This window comes from Mesoplodon densirostris, chromosome 1 (genome assembly GCF_025265405.1).
Source record: "Mesoplodon densirostris isolate mMesDen1 chromosome 1, mMesDen1 primary haplotype, whole genome shotgun sequence".
Taxonomy (NCBI): domain Eukaryota; kingdom Metazoa; phylum Chordata; class Mammalia; order Artiodactyla; family Ziphiidae; genus Mesoplodon; species Mesoplodon densirostris.
The window spans coordinates 191,082,418-191,107,116 of NC_082661.1; the positions used below are offsets into that span (position 1 = coordinate 191,082,418).

A 24,699-nucleotide genomic window follows, 5' to 3' on the forward strand; every position below is an offset into this window, starting at 1 on the left:
TTGGGGGATAGGAAGAAGAATTAGGAAGGAAATTGAGTTGGGTTCCTAATTTTGCCTGTCGGCTTGAGTGTCCTCAGTTGTTAGCTCTGTGAGTATCAGACTTTTGATTTGGAATTGAGTAGTAAGGGCTTAATGTTGTCTGTTCTTTGGACTTAAAAAGCTTCTTTGCCGGGCTTCCCTGGTGGCGCAGTGGTTGAGAGTCCGCCTGCCGATGCAGGGGACGCGGGTTCGCGCGCTGGTCCGGGAAGATCCCACATGCCGCGCGGAGCGGCTGGGCCCGTGAGCCATGGCGGCTGAGCCTGTGCGTCCGGAGCCTGTGCTCCGCAACGGGAGAGGCCACAACAGTGAGAGGCCCGCGTGCCGCAAAAAAAGCTTCTTTGCCATTACCCATTATACACATGGAATTTTTAAAATATCCTATTGGCCGGTGGTTCAAAAAGATATGTTCCTCCAAAGAAAGAGGAAGATCCACAGTTTTCCTCTCTGCTTCTGCAAATGCTTATATATTTCTCTTTTTTCCCCTTCTGTCCACATAAAGAGAAAGAATATTTATGTATAACTACGAAGCAGCTTGCTAAGAGAAAAAAAGGGGGAGAGGGCAGCCCAAGGAGCAGTAATGTATTTTTCACTTTGGAATATATTTGGTTATTTTCTTTTTCTTTTTTGTTCTTTAATTTTTTTTAAGTTTTCAAAGTTTTAATTGTGGTAAAAAAAAACCCATACATGCCATCAAATTTACCATCTTAATCATTATAAAGTATACAGTTCAATGTGTTAAGTATAGTCACATTGTTGTGCAACAGGTCTTTAGAATGTCTTCATTTTACAAAATGGGGACTCTATACCCATGAAACGACAACTCTCCATTTTCCCCCTTTACTGTTGTTTTTAAATTGGAGTTAAAATGATGGCGTCTTCTGATTCTGTATGATGTCCTCATTACCTCACATGTCAGGAAGTCAAAACTTTTAAGTGTTTCTTATGTAATGTAAGAGATACCTGTTTTCCATGAATAGTGATTACTTGTTTACATTTCTCTGGGTTACTCATCTTTTCCTCTCTCCTACACATTCTAAGATAGGGGAAGGAGGAAACAAATCTTATCCTTGAACCCTCAGCAGACAGGCCTCTCTGACTCTCCCCTAACGTGGGGATCAAGGGTGAGTTGGCCTCTGATCACATAGAACCATCCTCCTTGCCAGGAGCATACGTAAATTTCCAGAAGCCATTTCTTCCCTCCAACCTACATCCTCCCCCTTTCCCCCACTCTCTAGCAACTGGTCTCACGCTTCACACCAGCTGCCAGGGTCCCCACTTGGGTTGGCTCCAGTTTTCTGAAGCCTGGCAGTTGGTTAATAAGAAAACCAGGATGTAAATCTCTGGCTCAGACAGTTTCCTGTGGGGGAAGCTTTTTTCCCATCAGATCTTTTCATTCCAGCTCATGAAGAGGAGACCAATGCTGTCTTCAGACACAAATGCAAATATAGACCAGAGATAAACAAGATGGGGTGCAGACAGGGAGCAGAGGGAAGCTTGAAGTCAGGACACTTAGCACAGGCTTTCATTCTTTTGACTAAAAGTCATCCATTTAATGAAGAGTTGGGATCTCACGTTGGATTTTTTTTTTAATAGCAGAATTCTTAATCTGGTAGTTCCAGCACTGATAGGGAAAAGATTCTTACTTGATAATTAGTAATATGAAATTTCCACTGGTATGTCTAAAAACAAGTTTTAAAGCACTCTTTGTTTTGTGAAGTCAGTGTAGTTCTAAAACTCTATAGAACATAAATTGGGAATCTATTCTCTACCATGCACTGCAATAGACATGAGTAAGAAAGATGTGGTCCCTGCCTTCTAGAGTCTTACTGTCGGTCTGGTTGTCAAAACCCTGGAGTATATTACAGTAGAGAAGGCTGAGGGCTGATACAGGCTAAGGAACAAAGTCAGGGGACCCTTTTGAAAGTTCTATAAGGGATATGATAAGATAGATGAAGCACTTAGCAGAGTGCCTGTGACATAGTGTTCATTAAATGAAAATCGTTATTAATATCAATAATAGCATAGATAGACATTAGCCCCAGGAGTACATATAATATAGGGCATACACATAATAAAACAAATAATGCTTCAAAGCCATATATAGGCACCAAAAATTTAGTTCATAAATTCCAGGATTTGGGGGGAAAGCTAGAGAGGTTGGGGAAAGGTTTTAAAAGACTAGGACTTACATAAACAAAGAGGGACAAAGACAACCTGGACTCATAAAAATGAGATGACAGGCATGGGTATAATGGCCTGGAAACATTAATTCACCCAATATCAACATGTGCTGTGCACCTTGGGCATCAGAGATGAAGGAGGCATAATCCCTTTCCTGACACACCTAGTCTAGGAGGGGAGATTTTTGTTTAACGGCACCAATAGCTCTATTCGAGGTAAAATGTGATAAGCGCTATAGAAGATGATTGAATGATGTATTTTTGAACATTCAGAGGAGGGAGAAGTTGCATTTGGTTAAGGATCAGAGAAGTTTCATTGAGAAAGGAATACGTTTTGCAGGTTCTGGGAGGTTGGCTAGAATTTCCTTAGTAGAGATTGGGGTTGAGGAAGGAATCTCCACCCAGACAACGGAAAATGTGAGTAAAGTGCCAAAGAGGGAAACCAAGGAGTGCTTGCAAAATGGTAATTATTGGACTCATTGACAGCCGAGTAAGTATGGATGGAATCAGGCAAAGTTAAGTGCCCTTCATTTGGGAAAAAACAATTTTTAAGGGAAAAATGTAGTAACTTTCCATTTACCCAGGAAAAAGAAGAGCATTCTGGAGAGATTTGGGGCTTTGCTCATCCTCCATTAGACATATAGGCAAAAAGCATTTTTTAAGTAGCTTTCTTTTTCTTGGTGCTCTGAATGGCAATAAAGTCTTTGCCTACAGAGAATAGATGTGCCCACTTTCCTTCATCCTCTAGGAGACAGCAAAACCTCGTCCTCTGATTAAAGGGGTTTAGCCTGCATTCTCTTGGTCATGCAGGATGGTGAGAACAAGGCCTGGGCTTTGGAGTCAGGCAACTGCTTTGATTCTTCATTCTGCCCCTTCTACACTGTTGACTTTGGCAAGTTACATAAAACTGAGCTTCATTTTCTCTTCTATAAAAGAGGACTAGTAATAGCTACCTTGAAGTATTATTGTAAAAATTAGAAATAAATTATGTGAATCCTGAGGCATGTGTAAAACTAATACTGGGCACAAAATAAATGGTGACTGTTACTATTACTGATAGGCTATGCTCAGCTTTTTCTGGTCTACCACTGAGAAATGGCAGCCAACAGCCTGCGAGAACTTCCCAGGACCCTGCTATCTTATTGCCTTTGGCCAATAAAACCACACTTTGGACACCTCCCAAAGGTGCTGATTACAAGAGCTTTAAAAATAAATTTTCTCTTCCATCTTATCTTCTGGTTCCTAGGCAGGAGCACTAATGCCTGTGGAATAGGAATACGCTGACATCCGGCTTGGAGAACAGTTTCATGAATACCTACTGGGAGAAAGTTGTGCTTAAAAGCAAATAAGTTGCAAAGTAGAGAAGAATTTTCCTCTTGCTGGAATCTACATATGAAAGTATAAAATAAAACTCTGTGACTTGAGGCAAATGAAAAAGATCCTAGAAAATGAACTATTATGGTGTTTGGAGGCTAGAGTCTTTTCTTAAAGCACATTGTTGTAGGTTTTTAAAAACATAAGAGGAGACGAATTGGCTTAAGTCAATAGTTAAAGTGAGATGGCCAAAAAAGTAAACAGCAGCTACATTTAATTTCTCTGTTTTTATTTTGAGAGCCAAAGATGCTAATACTTCAAGACCAATGAAGCTGCCAATTAGCTAGTGGAAAATTTTATTTTCAAAAATAAGTTTACAAATGAGGATAAGGTGATTTTTTTTAAACCTTAAGCACCAAATAGGATTGAACTCCTTTTGAAAAATATGTAAACATTAAATACCATGTTGTCTAAATTTCAGTAGCAGTAAATCATCAAAGCAAGTCATTTACATTTCAAAAATTCCAATTGGTCTTACCTTAGCAACTTTTCTTGTTTTATCTCTTGAAGTTACACATCTGTAGCACCTTGGGTTGTTCTTAAAGCAGAGTATGGCAATGTTGATGTCATTTAAATATTTAAAATATTTATGTGTATTCAAGATTCACATAACACAATCTTAGGAAGAAAACCTAGCTAGTAGAATAGATGCCTTGATGCTATGAATAAGATTCATGAGATGTCCTTTTTGAAAGGCCTAGAATTCTGATATAATGGAAAGACCAGAAATGCCAAATCAATGAGCAATTAAAAAAAGAAGTAATTTTGGCTTTGTTGATTTTTGTATCGTTACGAAGAAATCACTGTTGGTTTCTTTAATGAATTCTCTTGGTCAGAGAAGCGGCTCTTTACGATAAATAAGTCAGAGGTTTGTAAGCAGTGGAATAACATGATGCTTTTAGACATTAAGACAGATTTCTGTAAACCATTTGTTCAATTTGTATGCCAGTTTATGACAGTATCACCTATCTCTATTTCCAGTTCTGCTTTCTCCTTATGTATTACATATGATCAGATTCAGATACCTCAGCTCAGCCTTAAGCCCCTCCACCGACGGCCCCCTAGGCATGCAGCTGTTTTCATTCCAAGTCTACTCTGCCCAGTCTTTCTTCCTTTTTATCTCTCATCTCCTGCACTATCTCAGTGGCTCTTTCTCCCCACCTGGTCACCGTGCAGGCTCTCAGATGAGGAAGCAGTTCTTCTTAAAATACAAGCTGCAAACCAACGACAGAAATTGCACTGAGTTCTGTCCCTAAATTGGTGATGCTTCCCCTTCCTCACACCTCCCCCAACTCCTTATTTATCTTCATCTATATCTTCAGACACGTAGGCATAGTTTTTCTGGAAAGAGAAAAAAAAGTTTATAGCTTCCATCAGAACATTTTGGATTATGTCCCAGAAAAGATTACAATCCTCAGTTCTTATGCTTCTTGGCCATTATCAATTCAGACACTCAGTTCCCTTGACGGAAAATAATGTTCACACCTCTGTGCAGGCCCAGGTTAGGCTGAGAATGCTGGCTGGCTCTGCCCTGAATGCCCTTGCCCATGCCACCTCTCCACTTTCCCAGTGACAAGGACATACCGGTATTTGAATGCACTCCAGTTCAACCCATGCTCTTAAGGACCTGTCACTTCTGGAGTTTTACCTTTCAGGGTTCTGGGCCGTCAGGCCTCATTGTCACCTAGATCACATGTCTTTTCCCCAGAGTCAAATGCCCTTCACATACCAAGCACACTTCACCTTCTTCCGGAAGGTTGCTGCCGCTGATGGGAGGCGGCAGCTGTTTGCAGTTCACATCATCCCCGTTCCGAGCTTCGGGGTTGAAAAGGGAAAACTCTTTCGCCAGCACAAACAACTACAATCACTTTTAAGCCAGTGAGATTTCGTTGTTTGAATTGTGCTTGACCTGTACTTTTTACAAGTGAATTTACAAAGTGGATTTTCTCCCCTGAAATTTTGCTTGGTGACCAAAATTGAAATGAATACCCAGAGTTGAAGATTTTACCATAATTCTCTAACATAATCATCATTCTCCTCTATACAAAGTTAATCATGATTATAAGAGCAGCCTAATTAATGAGCTAACATTGAATAAGCACTTACTTTATGCCAGGCATTGTTCTAAGTGCGTCATTGAGCCATAGACACAAGTATGGGAGAAAATATCTTTCATTTTTTAAAAGACTGACTATAGTTTCTGTTTTGAGACCTCATTCAGCAAGGAAAAAATATCAGCCAGTCAGTCTCCTCCAGCTCCTAGGGTTGTTGCTGAGTTGTAAGGTGCTTAGGCAGGGTCCAGGTGTGTGTGTGTCTGTGTGTCTGTGTGTGTGTTTTTCTGTGTGTGTCTGTGCATGCACCCACGCGTGTGTTGCAGGGAAGTCGAGTAAAGTTGCACCTTTGGTCTCCATGTCATCATCTCCTCATGCTGGTATCTGACATGTCTGATCACATTCAAGCTGGGATGGTGGTGTTTGCAGCCTCCTCAGATCCATCTAGCACCTATGCCCTCTTGGCTTTACCAGAAACATTCTGCCTCTCCTGGATCACTCTGGATTGGGAGGATTGCTGAAAGCGTGAGCCTGTCTCCCCACTAGGTCCACCACATAGATGTTTCTGTGACTCCTACGCTATGATGAGGTTTTCACTTAATGATCTGGACCTCTCTCCACATCCTTACCTATAGGTCCACCTCTTTTCTTTTAAATGCTGCATGTTATGCTTCACAATTAATTTGACCATTTTTTATATGAATATTTAGGCTGCTCCAATCTCCAGGATGCACTTCTAGTCTTTCAACCAAGACCTTCCAAAGAGAATGCTGTCAATCCTTGTCTGCTGGATGACTTGAAGCTGCTGACCTAAGTGACTGTTACTTAATCAGTAACCCCCCTCAGCCCATAACACTGAAAATGGCCTTTGTCTCCTATGTTTCCATGAGGACAAATACTTGCTGACTACCTTCACTGTCGAAAGCTATCCCTTCACGTCTTATTCTGCTAGTTCTGTTGTTGTTCTGTTCTTCCTTTTTGCTTCTGTTTAGACCTATACAGTTTTGATGCTGGATCCCAAATCTGACCCACAAAGCCATGCACGCTGCTGTTGAGTGCTGTACTAACATGCATTTGCAGTGATGCAAATAGTGACTGAACATTTGCCTAACTAGTCCTCCTCTCTCTTTTCCTTGGGTTCTGACCTTTGCAAGATTCTAAGTAACTTTATGGGTAATAACCAGGTTGCATAAAGGCCTTTACTTAGGACCGTGGTCCTGGGGCTAAAAGAACAGCAGGAAACACAGAAGTGCCCTTGTCAATATGAATCAGCTGCTAGCAGCAGAAGATGCCTTAAATAAGGAGAGAAAGGAAGGTGTCAGCACAGAGGACTTGCAGGCTCAGTGGGCTATTTACTAGAAAGGTCTGTGATAGAGGGGTAACTAACTCTGAGAAGCTAAAGAAATTATAGGGTATTCCCCTTTCATGTTCCAATCATCACTTCATGAAATAAATTATTTCCCATGTTTGAAGCAGTCTTAAATGCATTTCCTTACTTTCAAATTCCATTTTAACATTTTATTCAGTAGGATGGTTATTCACTTGTTTTTCACATTTTTCTGTGAGCAGTTCAAAAAAATCAAAATATTTATCAAAGTGAGTACTACATTAGAAGTTATAAAAAGTTCACACTAAACCCAAATACCCACTTGAGAAGGAAGCACCCCATATGTTCTTCCTAATATTTTCTCTCTGAAGCAAATCATCTGTGTTTCAAGTGTATTCTCTCTCTCTCTCTCTCTCTCTCTCTCTCTCTCTCTCTCTCTCTCTCTCTCTCTCTTTATTTATTTATTTGGCTGTGCTGGGTCTTAGTTGTGGCATGCAGGATCGTCAGTTGTGGTATGGAGGCTCTTAGTTGTGGTACACAGGATCTAGTTCCCTGACCAGGGATTGACCCCGGGCCCCCTGCATTGGGAGCGAAGAGTCTTAACTGCTGAACCACCAGGGAAGTCCTTCAAGTGTATTTTTTCTTGATTGTGTTTATATTGGCCATTAAATAGTCCCTAGAACTGATTTTCAATATTCAACAGATGTTGACATTGTTTTTCTAAGATGTCAACTACCAAAAGAAGAGCACAGATGAACCAGGGAATTTATTGTATAGCTGTGGCAAGAGCTTGTTGTTGTTGTTGTTGTTATTTAGCAAAGGCTCTTATGTGTCAAATAGTTATATTTTTCACAAGAAAACATTATTTATTTGGAATAATAGAAAGAAGGCCAAACAATTGGTAAGAAGTAATGGTTGACTATTTCTAAGTGAAATTGAGTTTCATATTCTAAAGTGTGAAAGTAATGGTAGACTATTTCTAAGTGAAATTTAATAAAGTACAACATATATTATAAAACTTACTACCGTAATATAGAAAAGAAGCTAAATTTGTGAAAAAAATTCAAAATCTGAATCACGTATATGATTTCTATATGTAGTTTCTTTAATTTAAAGGTATAATTAATTAAATGTGTTAGACTAATTGAAATTAAATAATTCAAAGAATAACTGCTGAAGCTGGAATTTAGAGCATATGGAAGTCATCCTAAATTTCTTAAGCTTTTTATTTGAAAAAGATATTCATTCTCACAGTTTCTCCTTAGTAATAAGACCTGACAATTATAGTGGAAAAACAAACTTCTAAATGTGTATACAGTATGAATCAGATCATTCTGAATTATGCCAGGTCCTCAATTAGAATAGTCTAATATGATTTTAAATATTTTTAGGTTATCATATTTAACTCAAACTTAAATTTGGGTTTGTAGGTTGAAATATTTAAGTGAGATGGGGGGAAAATGATTTGGCCGATGAGTGCATACAGTGCCCGTGCTGGCTGCCTAAGGGGCCAGTCCTGTCTCCAGCCTTTTTATTTTTTTTATTTTTTAGGCTGCACTGGGTCTTCGTTGCTGCAGGTGGGCTTTCTCTAGTTGCAGAGAGGGGCTACTCTTCATTGTGGTGTGCAGGCTTCTCATTGCGGTGGCTTCTCTTGTTGTGGAGCACGGGATCTACAGCACAGGCTCAGCAGTTGTGGCGCATGGGCTTAGTAGCTCTGCGGCATGTGGGATCTTCCCTGACCAGGGCTCGAACCCGTGTCCCCTTCATTGGCAGGCAGATTCTTAACCACTGCACCACCAGGGAAGCCCTTCAGCCCTCCTTTAGACTCATGACCCCTCTCCCATCACCACCTGGTTGCACCTTCCACGCACCCCTGTCTGGTATGTCTCTGTGTAGGTGAGTGCTGTGGTCCCCACGCTGCCAGGGACTTGTTCCCGTGTCTCTGGTCTTTTCCTCCCACCACCTTCTCCAGCATCAGAGAAGACTTGGGGAGGGGAAGGGCAAAAATGTGCCTCTTTCCAAGTGTAAATCTTACGGTAGGTAAATTATATCACAATAAAGATGTTTAAAAAAAGAATCATGGGGCTTCCCTGGTGGCGCAGTGGTTAAGAATCCGCCTGCCAATACAGGGGACACGGGTTCAAGCCCTGATCCGGGAAGATCGCACATGCTGCGGAGCAACTAAGCCCATGCACCACAACTACTGAGCCTATGCTCTAGAGCCTGCAAGCCACAACTACTGAAGCTTGCACGCCTAGAGCCCATGCTCTGCAACAAGAGAAGCCACCGCAATGAGAAGCCTGCACACCACAATGAAGAGTAGCCCCTCTCTGCAACTAGAGGAAGCCCGCGCGTAGCAGCGGAGACCCAACGCAGCCAAAAATAAATAAATAAATAAAAACAAATAAATTAAAAAGAAATCATAACTTTAAACAAAAGACAAAGTATGCAAACAGCAGGTTGCTGACTGGCCATGCACACCCTTTCTCTAAGATCAGGTTGTGTACTTTTCCTATTTGTTACCTCCTCATAAAAGATTTTAGCATTTTTTAAAGTTTTATTTTTTGATCAATAGATCTCTTTTTATTGGAAAAATAAAACATTTTGGATTCTAGTGTGATGCAGCATTTCTGAGAGTAGTCTTGATGCAGGAACTAAAGGGCAGCATGACTTGACAGAAACTATCTTGGCATTCATCCATACATGCACCTGATATGTCTAACTATTTCATGGTCATTTATCATTTATGGTATGTAAGGAAGGGATGGACCATTTTGTAGGACAACTGAGGCACCAGCTGAGGGAACTTGCCCCTACCTCATGCAGAGAAGTTCGTATAATTTTGTATTGCTGTGGAGATTTTTTCATTTCCAGTCTCACCTTTGATCCCACAAGACAGTTTTCCTTTCATCTACAAGTACCTGACGATGCCTCTAAATTACAGATACAAGTAAAAAGTATTTTTCCAGGGCTTCTCTGGTGGCGCAGTGGTTGAGAGTCCACCTGCCGATGCAGGGGACACGGGTTCGTACCCCGGTCCAGGAAGATCCCACGTGCCGCGGAGCAGCTAGGCCCGTGAGCCATGGCCGCTGAGCCTGCGCGTCTGGAGCCTGTGCTCCACAACGGGAGAGGCCACAGCGGTGAGAGGCCCGCGTACCGCAAAAAAAAAAAAAAAAAAAAAAAAAGTATTTTTCCAGAATCTGTGGTACAGTGGAAGCCCAGGGACTTCCCATGGTAGTGATGGATTTCACTGGTATAATACAGGCTGTGCAGGAGCTAAAAGTTGGATCCAAAGTACTTTTGAAACATTTTTTAAAATTAAAGTATAGTTGATTTACAATGTTGTGTTAGTTTTTGGTGTACAACAAAGTGATTCTGTTTTGTATAGGTTATACGGTACGACAAGATACTGAATGTAGTTCCCTGTGCTATAGTGTAGGACCTTCTTGTTTACCTATTTTATATACAGTAGTTTGTATCTGCTAATCCCAAACTCCTAATTTATCCCATCCCTCCCCCCTCCCCCCTCCCCCCTCCCCCCCTCCCCCCCTCCCCCCCTCCCCCCCTCTCCCCTCCCCCCCTCCCCCCCTCTCCCCTCCCCCCCTCCCCCCCTCCCCCCCTCTCCCCTCCCCCCTCCCCCCCTCCCCTCCCTCCCCCCCTCCCCTCCCTCCCCTTCGGTAACCATAAGTTTATTTTCTATGGCCAAAGTGTGGGGGTTTTTTTGTGTGTGTGTGCGGTACGCGGGCCTCTCACTGTTGTGGCCTCTCCCGTTGCGAAGCACAGGCTCCGGGCGCGCAGGCTCAGCGGCCATGGCTCACGGGCCCAGCCGCTCCGTGGCATGTGGGATCTTCCCAGACCGGGGCACGAACCCGTGTCCCCTGCATCGGCAGGCGGACTCTCAACCACTGCGCCACCAGGGAAGCCCCAAAGTGTGTTTTGAATCACCAATTTAAAGTGATGTTTCACGCAGGAGTGGAGGGATCTGGTCCCCCCTTATGAGATTTCACCTGACCCTGAGCACTTAGAAAACAAGATAAAGCAGCAGCAGGAGAGGAGGTCTTATCTATTCTGCCTACCGAGCTCCTGGCTGTGTCCTCAGCTGATACTTTTTACTTCCTCAACATGGTGGCAGCGGCAATATGCTTGCTAAGCTGTAAGGACTGACCACGTTGTTTAAAGCTTAAGTTATGACCATCACCTGCTTCCACCTAAAACTAGATTCCTACAGGACATTAGGACACAGGACAGGCAACATTCGCCTCCCTGCTTCTTACATCTAGCAACAATGTGTGTGGGTACCTCTCTCGGGCTGTGTGGCAGGTATATATATATATATTTGTACATGCTCGTGATACCACAGTAAAAACAAAATACATTTTTTTTTTTTTTTTTTTGCGGTACGCGGGCCTCTCACTGTTGTGGCCTCTCCCGTTGCGGAGCACAGGCTTTGGACGTGCAGGCTCAGCGGCCATGGCTCACGGGCCCAGCCGCTCCGCGGCACGTGGGATCTTCCCGGACCGGGGCACGAACCCGTGTCCACTGCATCGGCAGGCGGACTCTCAACCACTGCGCCACCAGGGAAGCCCCAAAATACACTTTTAAGGGAGATAATACCTTGGGGAGGGGGAGCCTGGCCACGAAGATATCTGTAAAGAGGCCTATTTAGTTGTTGCTGTAACCCCTAATGGCTTTGCATTCTGCCGGGATATTACAAAGAACACAGTAAAGGCAAATAATATTAACTCTATGGGAACTGAGGCTTCTACTTCCTACCTAATTAGGCATTCTCTTTTCTGTGTCTATATGTGTATCGCCTTAAATATAGAACCTGAAATTTTAACAGGCATTCTGCTTGAGAAGTAATGAAGCCAATCTCAAACCTTACTGTTATTTTAATCTCTGGAGATGACATGTGAAAGCAATTAAGAAAGGTACTCTCTAGGAAAAAAAAAAATCTTACCTCCCTTGAAAGAGGCTGGAAAAGCCTTTGAAGAAAGATGAAGCTGAAAATAGCACATAGCTTCCTTAAGAATATTAAATGGGCACCTCTATCTTATCCTAATGCAAAACAAATGCAAATGTACAAATTGCCTAAGACCCCGAAGTTTGCAAAGCTGAATCCAAAATTTCCTGAAAGATCACAGTCATAACCACTGAATAATCACCTGTCTCTCATCTAGAGAAGATGCTCCTGGAAACAAAAGAACTGGGAAGGGAGGTTTCAACAGCATTAGCGTTCAGCAACAACCTGAAATTCTCTGGTTGATTTATACTGAAAAAGGACACACTCTCCGTGGATGGTTATTTTCCTTGTAATGTGAGGTGCTTTAAAAAAAAAAAAAAAAAAAAAAAAGGATGTGAACTTTTTACCTTGCTTCTTCATTCGTGCTTCATTTGATCAATTACTAACTATATAGCCCCTGAAACGCGAGCGCGGGCTTCTTGAAGTGGCTCTTTTTCTTTTGGCTCCCTCTTCATTTCAAAATGGGCGGGGAGGTGGAGTTAAGACACCTTTCTGACTGTGAACCGATAAAGCAGGGCCTGAGAGTGTGTGCGCCGGTCCCCTTAATACCACGAGGACCCGAGGACGCTGACTGCGGAGGGGCTAGCGGAGCCCGACTCTCACAGCCCAGAATCCGTTTTCAAACCTTAGGGAGCCAGCAGCTGCCATTGAAATGCAAATCCCGTCCTGAGCGTCCGGGCCAATCAGGGAGGCTTCCTGTGGGATTACCTGGTGGCGAGCGCCGAGCGAGCGCGGATCCTCCAGCGCGGCCCCCGCGGCCGGGGAGGCCTAGTGGTCGGGTTCCCCCCCGCACCCTCCGGGCCCTTCGCCCGGGTTCACCCCCAGCAGCCGCGCGCCCCGGGCCCGCCGCACCGCAGCGCGCCGGGTGCGGCCGAGCCGCCCATTGTTGAGCGCGGCCGAGCCCAGCAGACTATGCCCCGCGCCGCCTCCTCGCAGCGGCGGCGAGGTTTGAACTTGGCGTCGGCCCGGAGCCCCGCGCGGCCCCGGGGGGAGGCGGCGGCGGCCCGACCAGCGGCGATGGTGAGTGCGGGGCTCGGGTCCAATTCCCCTGGCCCGGGGGGGAGGGAGGAGGGAGGGCGGGGGCCCGGCCGTCTGTTTTCTAAAGGGTGTCTATTTCGGTCCCTGCGGCGACTCTGGAAAATCCTGCCTGTGAGGATGGGTCCCCGGGCGGGCTTTCTCTGCCAGCTGCCGGCCTGATGGGGCGGGGGGGGGGGGGCGGTGGCGCGCTCCGAGGGTCTCCTGACACTCGTGGGCCTTGGCCTTTTTCTTCTTTTTTTAAAATTTTGTTAGGAAGGCAGAAAATGCCACTCCAAGAGGAAAAGAATTGCAGATTATTGACAGCGCGAAAACTTTTCAGAAGAAATGATCTGTGAAATATTTTAATTTTGATAAATTGCTTCCCACGAGGGCTCCTATTGAGTTTAGAACGACTTGCCTTTCTTAATGTTACTGGATTTGTTTCCGTAGGAAAGATCCCAAGTGTGCTTTTGAGGGGCATGCCTGCCCCTCCCCCCTTCCACTTGTTCCAGATCTTAAGGCGATTTCTTTTTAAAGTTGTGTTCTACTGTCATGCAGCAAAACTTAAATCATGAAAATGAAATTATACCTGACACATGCTTTACCCTGAGTTCCCAGAGAGATTAAAAGTGCTTTGCTGAGGAGTGGGAGAGAGGTTATAAAATTTTAATACATCCAGCATCCGGTGGGAGTTAGGGTGGAGTGTGACCATCTCTTTCTCTCCGATGTATTTCGGCGTTACTTATTTATTTGTTTGTTTATTTTAATCTTAGTATTGTGGTACACTTCTGTGCATGGAGGCTTTTGAGAGGAAGGGAGTGGGAGCCCACATGCATATAATCTCCATGGAGAGATTGCTGTGAGGCATCAGAGTGCAGCAGGAAATCTTAGCACAGGGGCTTCTAAAGATAGTTCTATGCGTCTCCTATTTCTAGCTAGTTAATATTTAAAGGCTAAATTATCGTTTCTAATTAAAAGCACATTGGTCAGACATATGGCTAAATCTTCCCTCAAATAATCTCACTAGAAGGTGGTTTACATTTTAATTAATTTTGATGGTTGATTTTTGTCTTTTAAAATCTTTTTTTCATTATAAAAATATTACATGATTGCTGCAGAAAAGGTGGAATATACAGAACTAAGAAGGAAGTAAACTGTTTATAACAATAACATTTACGTTCTGTTTGCTAAGGCCTAGTTTTTCATGGAAGCCTAGTGATTTGAAAACTTTGCAGCTGTGAACTTTTAAAAATTGCTAACAAACCTGGTTTAGGAGCTTAAATTAGGAATTGACAAGGAAATAAATTTGTACTTTAGAAAATGTTATAACCAACAATAACTTATTCACATGGTTCATGGTTCAAATAAACAGAATTTATTGTGGCAGTTTCTCTTGAATCAACTTCCCACATCTGCTCTAGACAAATGGTTTCTGTTTGTATAGCCTGTTTTGTAAATACATCTCTACCATGAAGGCAAAGTGCCCAGACACATACCCCTTTCCAGTGCTTGTAGCTAGGCTCATAGAGTTAATATTTTTATTGGTTTCTGCATCAGAACTTCCTCACTGTACGCTTGATAAAACCCTGGAGAGGGTTACCAAGGGACGTTGTAGAGAATTTACTTCCCTGGAGATTTTAAGAATAGGATAAACATCCATCTGCCTAGGATGGCTTCAGTGCAGTACTGTTTGGATAAAGGAAGGCTAGGTCACCTCTCAGAACCCCCAAATTGAGGAATTCTAAACAAATTTCAGTCCTCAATAACCTGGGACCAAAGGAAATAAAGATTGCCTCGAAAACACCTGAGCCCAGGATGTGGCGAAGCCCTGTTTTGATTTTGATGTAAAACAAAGATTCTCCTTTGGTAAGAAAGATTTTAAATTATCTTCAGGACTTGCCAGTCCCTTTCTATTGATGGATAGAAAACCAACAATGATTTATTTACTTTCTAAGAAGTTCTAGGTTGAGAATAGTGTAAGTTCCGTAACTTAAAGTAAATGAATGAATTGATTCATGGGAATTAAAAGTTCTGCCTCCCAAAGCCGGAAGGGGTGTGTGTGTGTGTGTGTGTGTGTGTGTGTGTGTGTGTGTGTGTGTGTGTGTGTGTGTGTGTGTGTGTGTGTGTGTGTGTGTGTGTGTGTGTGTGTGTGTGTGTGTGTGTGTGTGTGTGTGTGTGTCCAAGTAGTCCTGTGACTTCTATTGGAGGCTGCCCCCCTGAGCTCCAGCTGTGCTGCTGTTTTGCTGGTGATTTTCAGAAGGTCAGGGTTTCATGGGTTGCTGCTTCCTCCGCCCTCCTGTTTGACAGAAGTATCCTGTAATTCTAACCACTGTGTGACCTCAATTGCAGTGACACCTTCCTCCCTTTCCGTGGTCACTTGATGAGGAGCAGCCACCCCTCGCCCTCCCTGCAGGATCAGTGGGAAGGGTTCACTTTCTAGGAAAGGTCATGTCAAAAAGAAAGTGGGAAGTCAAGTGTCTCCTGGCTGGGCAGTTGTTCACTCCACCTCACACCCTTCAGCTTGTCCTATTTCTCCATGCATGCCAAGCATGTTTTCTTATGCTATGGTAACGCCCAAGAAGGAATAGGAGTATGAACAGTGGTCTTCATTTGTTCAGCAAACGTGGGAGGTAGCCCAGCAACTGGAGATGGGTCCTCTGCCCTCAGGGAACATGTCGTATTAAAGGAGAAATCAAACAGGTTAATAAGCTAGTGCTATTCAGAGGGAGTAGGGTACAGGGGTTAAGAACTTGTGTTTTGTTGTAAAGTTAAACATACATCGACCCTGTGACTCAGCATATCCACGCCTAGCTGTTTACCCAAGTTGAAAACAAATGTCCACTAAGAGACTTGGACAGAGTGGCCATAGCAACCTTATTCATAATTACCAGCAACTGGGAACAACCCTATGTCCATCAACAAGAAAATGGATAAACTGTGGTACAGCCATACTAATGGAATGCTACTTGACAATCAAAAGGGATGAACTTGTGATACATACAACAGCAGGACGAATCTCAACCATTATGTTAAACTGAAAGGAGCCAGACACAAAAAGGATACACAAACAATTCTATTTATGAAGTACTAGAATAGGCAAAACTAATCTGTGACCACAGAAGTTAGTTGTTGCTTGGGGTAGGTGGCGGGGTGGGGGAGAGTGTGACTAGAAAGAGGTAAGAAGAGACTTTCTGGAGCCATAGAAATGTTGTGTCTTGATTTGCATGATGGTTACACAGTATCTAACTCCATGGAACTGAACACTTAAGGCATGTATTTTTTTTTTTTTTTTTTTTTTTTTTTTCCGGTATGCGGGCCTCTCACTGTTGTGGCCTCCCCCGTCGCGGAGCACAGGCTCCGGACGCGCAGGCTCCGGATGCGCAGGCTCAGCGGCCATGGCTCACGGGCCCAGCCGCTCCGCGGCATATGGGATCCTCCCAGACCGGGGCACGAACCCGTATCCCCTGCATCGGCAGGCGGACTCTCAACCACTTGCGCCACCAGGGAGGCCCAAGGCATGTATTTTATTGTATGAGAAGCATTAACTCAATTAGAAGAAGAACTTAAGTCCTAGAGATAGACAAGGGTATACATCCCATCTCTGCTTGTAGGTTTATGTTACCTTGGGCAAGTTATTAAATGCCTCTGAACCCGGAAACGTTGGAAAGGAATAAAACATCTCCTTCATAGGGTGGTTGTAAGGATTGAGTTAGATAATGAAAGTATTTAGCTTAGTTAAGGACTCAATAAATGTCAGCTAATAATTCCATGTACTGTGATAAATATGTGGTTTTGGTGTTAATGATAAAGTTATTTGCATTTTTTGCGATAGCCATCTCATTTATTTAAGATTATGTAACATATTAACCGATATCCTTAGCATTGTATGTGTCTTCATTTTAATGGGTCCTTTTTCGAGGTTGTAGGGAATTTAAATTTAAAGTTCTTGCCTATCTGATCAAAATACCAGTGGGGCTTTGCTTTGCCAACAGAGGTAAACCTCAAAGAGAGGAAATACCCACTAGGCAAACCCCTCTTTATTTATTTATTTTGGCTGCGTTGGGTCTTCGTTACTGCGCGCGGGCTTTCTCTAGTTGCGGCGAGCAGGGCTACTCGTCCTTGCGGTGCACGGGCTTCTCATTGTGGTGGCTTCTCTTGTCGCGGAGCATGGGCTCTAGGCACACGGGCTTCAGTAGTTGTGGTGCGCGGGCTCTAGAGCGTAGGCTCAGTAGTTGCGGAGCACAGGCTTAGTCGCTCCCCGGCATGTGGGATCTTCCTGGACCAGGGATCGAACCCGTGTCCCCTTCATTGGCAGGTGGATTCTTAACTACTGCACCACCAGGGAAGTCCCACAAATCCCTCTTTTTCTGAGGACTGATTTAGTGGTAGCAGTTGAAGCTGAACTCCCAGATTAGGCTCACAGCATTCACAGAATCCAGGTGAAAGGTTTACATATCATAAACTCTTTCCAAAGATGTAGGGGGAAAAGAAAAAACGATCTCTGTATAGTGTGCTTTTTTTTTTTTAAAGGGACACATTATATAACTGCAATTTTCAGTAAAATGCCTTGCACAGAGTGGTAAATATAATACTAGTTTACTTAATCTATTAAGCTTAATTATTTAGGTTCAACAGAGTGTTTGGGAAAGATGATATAAACTTTGCCAACTCTAACAGAGGCATTTTGTTTTTAGGTTGTTTTAATTCATTCACTAAACATTTATCAAACGTTTACTGAGAAAGTATTAGCCGCTGGGAATTCAATGATAAATAATAAGTCATTTTATACTCAAGGGTTCATAGCTGCCCTGATTGCGAATGTGAATGTATGTCCATTTCTCTTGCACTTTTTTTCAGAACAGAGGACTCTCTTAGGCTAGTTTTGTTGGGTTTTTTTTTAAAGCCTCTTGCTTAAGGTGGAGGTTTAAAATCCTGGGTTTTTTTCTGCCCCATTGCTACTATTTTCTTAAACACCAGAATTTCTTTTTCTTATCCTTACTAAAAATAACAACAAAATGGTCTTCTATCAAGGCAGTGTAGTGTCGTGGAAAATGTCTTAGACTGTGGAAACAGAACCACCTGGGTTTGAATCTGAGCTCTACTACCTACTAGTGATTTAGGGTAAGTTCTTAAATTCTTTAAGCCTGAGCTTCCTCATCTGCAAAATGGTGATAAAAGAAGTATTAATATAGATCCGATTAGGCTGTTATAAGGATTAAATGACAAAATACATGTAAAAATAACTAGTCTGGCACCTGGTGGGTATTAATATCTAATATCTATCGAGTACTTGCTAAGAGTCAAGCACTGTCTGAAACTCTTCTTGTATCCTCCTCGCACTCCTATGAGGTAGGCACTCTTATTGCCCCCTTTAGAGGTGAGGAAACCCCCAAACACAGAAGAGATTAAATAGCTTGCTGAGGGCATGGAGGTGCCAGGGTTGGAACCCCACAAGATCTTGCCTCTCAACTGAGGAGGTTCATAATAGATGTCAGTTACTTTTCCCTTTTAGGTAAAATTATTTTAAGATTTCATTACTGCAGGGAGAAAGTTACACCAATAAGTGGTGCTAGGACGACCATTATGGGCTGTATGCAGGTGAACCCTGGTGATGGAGAATTGGTATGTTCTTAAATGGTCGATGGATCTACTTTCAACTTTGTGGAGCGGGGCTTACAGCAGAGGCGCTCATAAACATGTCAGGGTCTTTCCCCAGCCCCTCAGCAGTCTTCCTGTGAGTGGCCCTCTCTGGCCTGTGAACAGAAAATGTGGATTTGGCCTAGACTTTGTGGAGCCCGTGTAGGGATTGACATAGGTGTGATTTTATCTTGGTCTCCACCAGAAGGCAGGGTGAGAAGTGTGCTCCAGAGCCCTGAAAGTAAGAGGAACAGTAGGTCCTTGTTGCTTATTTATTTTATGTATAGTAGTGTGTACCTGTTAGAATATATATGCATATATATATATACACACACACACATATATACACATAACTGAATCACTTTGCTGTACACCTGAAACTAACACAGCATTGTAAATCAACTATACTTCAAAAAAATAAGAGGAACAGTAAACTGTTGCCCAGGGATATTTTGTGTTCCCCATTTTCGTGGCTTTTCCTCAACTGCCAGATTCTGGAGAACCCTGAGTTAGAACTTTAAATAAGAAGAAATCCCAAGTGGTAGATTGAGAACCCTACTGATTTAATGCAGACATATGAAGTCACATTGGCCAATTAAAATAACATGTGGATGCCTCAGGGGGAAACGTAGTTAAATGTCTCTACAGACACGATTCCCTGTTTAGATATGAGGCTTTTCACTTAATCCCCACCCTGCCCCACCAGAGTACAGGCTTTTGTGCAAGATGTTCTGTATTAATGTTCTCAACATCCATGCCTCTCCTCTGCAGTGTAGCTTGACAGCCGGCATCTCAGGACCATTTCCTCAATCACCCAGGTCTGTTTAAGACATGCCAGAAAGCCCTCCAGCAAGCAGAGTGGGTGCCACTGAGGGCAGTGGGCTGAGGCCAGGGAGCATGAGGAGGAGCCCCTTTGCAAAGTGCTGCTTGTATTAGAAGGAATGTCACCATGTACCAGTTTTGTCCACCCAAGTGAGCCACGTTATCTTAGGGCAAAGTTCCTGGCAGACAAGACTTCTGGGGCTCCGCTCTCCGAAGGGGAGAAAAGAAATCTGGAGGAAGAACCTACAGGGATCTTGGCTCTCTGGTTGTCGCTGACCCCTCGAGGCTGCTTGGCTCTGTGCAGGCTCCCCCTGTCTCTAGTCTGATCCACAGTAACTGTGCTCAGCTAAAGTTAGGAGAATCGCAGGACTGTCACTTGAAGTCCCACTCTGCCTGTTCACCATCGCCTCCAGCCTCTTTCCCTCAACTTTAAGCCCTTTGTATCAGTTCCCATGGTTCCCTCTTCACCACTAGCAGCTGGAATTCCACAGTGGGAGGAGGCCGCCTCCCCACTGAGCCAGGTCTGTCTGGGGCGGAGGCCCCCGATCCGCCACTGGTTCATGACATGGGGTCACAGTCCAGTACCTTCTCTTTGTCGTGGATTCTGTACCTTTCCCAGGCTTGGCATGCTGGCGTTCTAGTGGGAGGGGAGACCAGGGGTAATGCACGACTCACAGGGTATTTCCTGCCCTCAGCTGGCCTGGCCTGGCTGCCCCATGACCTGCCAAGCTCCTGCCCGCCGCCGTCTCCTGTGTGTTGGTGGCCAGGGGAGGGGGTAGGACCTGCTCTGCCCAATCAGATAAAGATGACCACTCACTTTCCCACCTGCTTTCGCTTTGGCTTTTGTGCCCAGTACCACCTGTTTATGCGTAGTTGACATTCACAAGACCAGGCTCTGGTCTGGAAGGAATTGGTATCCAAGGCCAGTTTTCCTCCAGCCTGGAGGACCAGGCGGGCACAGGAAATTGGGGGATCATGTGGGGACCTGAGGTTCAAGAGGAGAACATGACTAGCTCAGAGTTTGTCTTGAAGCTGTCACTTTAGATACCGTTTGAGGCCCAAATTCGTTCTCATTTAGGGTTCCATTGGCCCCAGAGCTGAAACAGGAATTGTAACTACGAGTGGAAATTAACCAGCCCTGGTGGTGAAGGTGAGGAGAAGTGGCTACCAGTAGAAGCCACCACAGATCATCGCTCCTGAGGAAGCCAATACTGGAAGAATTGTTGTGCTTTTCCTGGGATCAGGCAGCTCTGTTTTCTAGAGTTTGTTCCGTCTACAGATATCTGAGCCCCTAGGTGACATGGCTGTTGTAGATCGTGGTTAAGGGCATGCTTTGAAGCCTTATAGTGTCTTGGGTCTGTGTTTTACCACTCTATTTGTGATCTTGAGCAATTTATTTAAGTTACCTGTGCCTCAGTTTTGTTTTCTGTGAAAGAGGGAGAACACTCCATAGGATTATTACGAGGATTGAATTTGTTATGTAAAAATACTTCGTAAATTGTAAAGTCCAACACAGGTGTCAACTGGTAATATTTTTTAATAATGTTTTGAGAGTGCCATGCTAAGCTAAAGACAGATTTATGTCAGTTCCACTTTTGTGTTATGTATGTCAGTGGGTCCAGAATTCCCTGGAGGGGATAGGGTAGTGTTGGGGTGAGTGGGGACACACAGGATTTAAAAAAAGAAAAGAAAAGAGAAAGAACTCTGGGCTGTATTACACTAACCCTATAGTAATCAAAGGAAAGGAAAAATGGTGGGGATAAGTAGAAACTTAGCCGGTGGAACCGTAGTTACAAACACCTTGAAAAGGTGTATTGTAAACCACAAACAATTACTTTTCCACAAATTGACTGCAGTTTGGTACCTTGCCTTCCATTTAAAATGTGCTTCCAAAGAATATAAAGCAACAGCCAGGGGAAAGCTTGGGAGACAGAATCCCACTTTGGGTAATAGCAAAGGTTGGAAACATTTAGGTTTGAGATTTGAAGGCATTTAAATAGCATGGAATGTCTATTATCTACCCTAAAAAGCAGAAGGAATCTTGGATATTGTGGACACAAATGCAGTTGGCACGAGCTTAAAAAAAGTGCATGTGAGCTTCTTTCTAAGACCCAGTAATCCTCTTGGGCAAAGTAAGGATTAGGCCTCCCTCACAAACAAGGGGGTGAGTTCATTTTTGCTAAGATTCCTCAGCTGTTGCCAAATTTAGCCGGGGACCTATTTTCTCCCGATGAATGACCACGTCCATTTACATTTTTAACGTCTACCCCTCTTCTCCAGGCAGGTCTAGGACAGGAGCAACTTATTTGCAAGTAGATGGGAGAGAGACCCTGTCTCCCACAGACCGCATGGCCATCCCAGGGACCTTCCAGAGCCAGAGTCCCTCCACCCACTTCCGCCTGCAGGAGGGCAGGGGTCTCTCTCCCCAGAGCCTGACGTGGGAGGACTCCAGGGGCTAAAAAAAAAACTGGGCCCAAGCTCATCATGTTTTTAAAATAGCCATGCAGACACTTTCGCTGAGTGCCGTCCCTACCCACTGCCTGAGGCTCCCTCTGGTGAGAGGAGGCCTCCAGAAGAATTCCTTAGGCCAATTCTGTCTTGATGTTCCAGGAACCCTTTCTTTCACACTGGTTGCTGGGTCCTCTGTGCCAGTCTGTTCCTAAGGGGCCCAGGTAATGCCCCATATTTCCTGTTCCTATATGCAAAAAACCTCCACTGTGGCGTTAAATATTTATATCCCTCGCCAAAGGCTTTGGACATTTGCTGTTGCCCTTTTTAAGGAATTAAAGAGCTGATCGTTATACCAGCATCCTGTCACAGCCCTTGGGTGACTTCCCATATTCACCTCTCTCATGTAGGTCACTTAGATCAAATGATAATAGCTCCTGTCTTGTAGTGGCTATCACATGCCAGGCTGACTAGTCCCATCGCCATGTCACCAGGCAGATCATACTCTGTCCCCTTTTTACAGAAGAGGCCCTGAGGCTCAGACAGAATAGTGGCAGAGCTCAGATTGGAACCCAAGTTGCTCTGACTCCAAATTCTTTGTGTGTCTCTCCAGCAAGGCTGGAAGTCAGAAATTGTCTTTTATTCTGCATAGATTCCAGCTTGGAATCTGCGTGTAGAAAGTGCTCATTACTTGTGGACGGAGATACTCGAGAAATCATTTTCTCACTCAGGATTTGTCATTTATGCCCTCTTTCCCCCTTGGTTTGTAGACTGTTAAAGGTAAAAGGAACCCTAAAGTATATCTGTACCAACCCAGTGCAGGCCTCCTGGCTGCTGCTCCAGTACTATTTCCCTCTATAATAGTACATGCATATATGGCCATTTTTGGTGTCTACTTAGCCATCCAAACTCCTTTTTCCTAATGTTTGGTGGAAATAAGGGAGGAAGTATTACCAAATCTATTTTCCTGTGTTACTTCCACTATGTCGATTTATTTTTTCTTTTCATAATTGAGATTTTATTGGTGGTTTTGAGGATGAGTACACAGACATTTCAATTTGCACACAATTCTTAATGTATGTAGCAGAAATCTAAAAAATTGTGTAGTTGTGATTCTCTTCTGAACAGTTATTCCAGTGACTTTCCAGCTTAAAATTCGGAGGCAAATTTTCCTTAACAGGATATCAAGTACCAATATGTTTAAATTTTGATATGCTGTTATATCGTAAGTCACACTAATTCATGATTTAATACCATATACACCACATACTTAAATTTTCAATTGTTCATAGCACATTATTTACAAAGTTACTAGGAAAACTGGATGACCATGACCGAAGATGTTACAGAGTGCACAAAATTCTGACAGGGAGAGCCAAGATCAAGGAGTGGTTTGCTTTAGGAAACAATTCTACCAAAAACAACATGGGAAGAGATGTAATTTAAAGTGTTCAAGACATATTAAATGCACTACTGACTCCAAATTAGTATGCTTTGTATTATAGGATATAAAAATTACCCCCGTCTATGGAATGTTAAGTTGACACCCAAGATAATCAAAGCCTCCCATGTTCAATATCCCACTATCTTCTGGTTGTACTGAAAAATAAACAGTCATCAACTGATTTCACCTCTTTAAAAATAGGATGAGGTGGGATTCCCTCCTTCTTAAAAATGTTTCTAGAGCTACTAAAAAACTTGCATTTACAAAATAGTTGATCAAAACGTTCCTCTGGAGTATACAGGAAGGGAGACAGGGACCGCTGATAAGACCGGGTGTATGATATTAATCAGATTCGGCTTCTTTCTCTGCTGCTTCATCGGGGAGGCTGGACTCTCCTTGTTTGTAGTTTCTCCGTTTTCTGCAGGCCCATCTTCTTCAGTCTCTTGTTTAGCCACTTTGGCCTGTTTTCCCTTTGCTCCCCTTTCCCCTTTTGTTTACACTTTTTGGTCTGAAGATGTATCCTTTCCTGCCACCTTTTTTAGCTTGTTTCCACGTTCTCAGGAGCTGGTCTCCTCTTGGGCTCCTCCTTCGCTGACCCCTGGGTGGATCTGACCTTCCTCTTGGGCATCGTGGAGGCAGGGTGGGCATGTGCCAGGTGCGCCAAGAGCCTTCACAAAGCTGGGCTGCCTGGCCGCTGCCCAAGCTGCTGGGACCCCCACCATGTTGCTTCTTGTTCTCTTTCTTGCTCTTGTCATCTCTAGTAGATCCTCTCCAACGTGCTCTCCTAGAGGTCATAACTGGTACTACACCGTGCTGTGTGGTCTGGGAGAGGGAGGTCTTAGGAATTTGTACTGGGAGATTTTCTTGTCTAAATAGGCTTGCCACCATTGCAAGCCTAATGCCTAATCCATTGTGTGGTCCCTGGTTGACCCTTAGCGATTGTTGATTGAGTGCATGGATGATTGGGCTGGGTGTAGAAGTGTGCTCTGAGTCTCAACATGAAGTGTGTCCTGTATCAACATCAGCAGTCTGAGGAAGTTCCAGGTCAAGGTGCAGTCTGGGTGGCAAGGGGGAGGAGCCCTCCAAAATCTGGTCTCATCATTTCTCTAGATCTAGGGACATTTGGGCTAGGGACAGAGAGGGGACCCATCTGAGCAGTAGCCGTCAGTAATTTTTTTTTTTTTTTTTTTTTTTTTTTTTTGCGGTACGCGGGCCTCTCACTGTTGTGGCCCCTCCCGTTGCGGAGCACAGGCTCCGGACGCGCAGGCCCAGCGGCCATGGCTCACGGGCCCAGCCGCTCCGCGGCATGTGGGATCCTCCCGGACCGGGGCACGAAC

General features: G+C 43.9%; 1 protein-coding gene and 1 pseudogene across 1 annotated transcript in view; one reads left to right on the plus strand and one right to left on the minus strand.

The window, feature by feature from the left end:
* SHROOM3 (shroom family member 3) overlaps nt 1-24,699 on the plus strand; it is a 323,304-nt gene that overhangs the window by 231,509 nt on the left and 67,096 nt on the right. The gene's annotated exons all lie outside the window — the stretch shown is intronic.
* LOC132486174 (non-histone chromosomal protein HMG-14-like) lies at nt 23,705-23,990 on the minus strand (annotated as a pseudogene).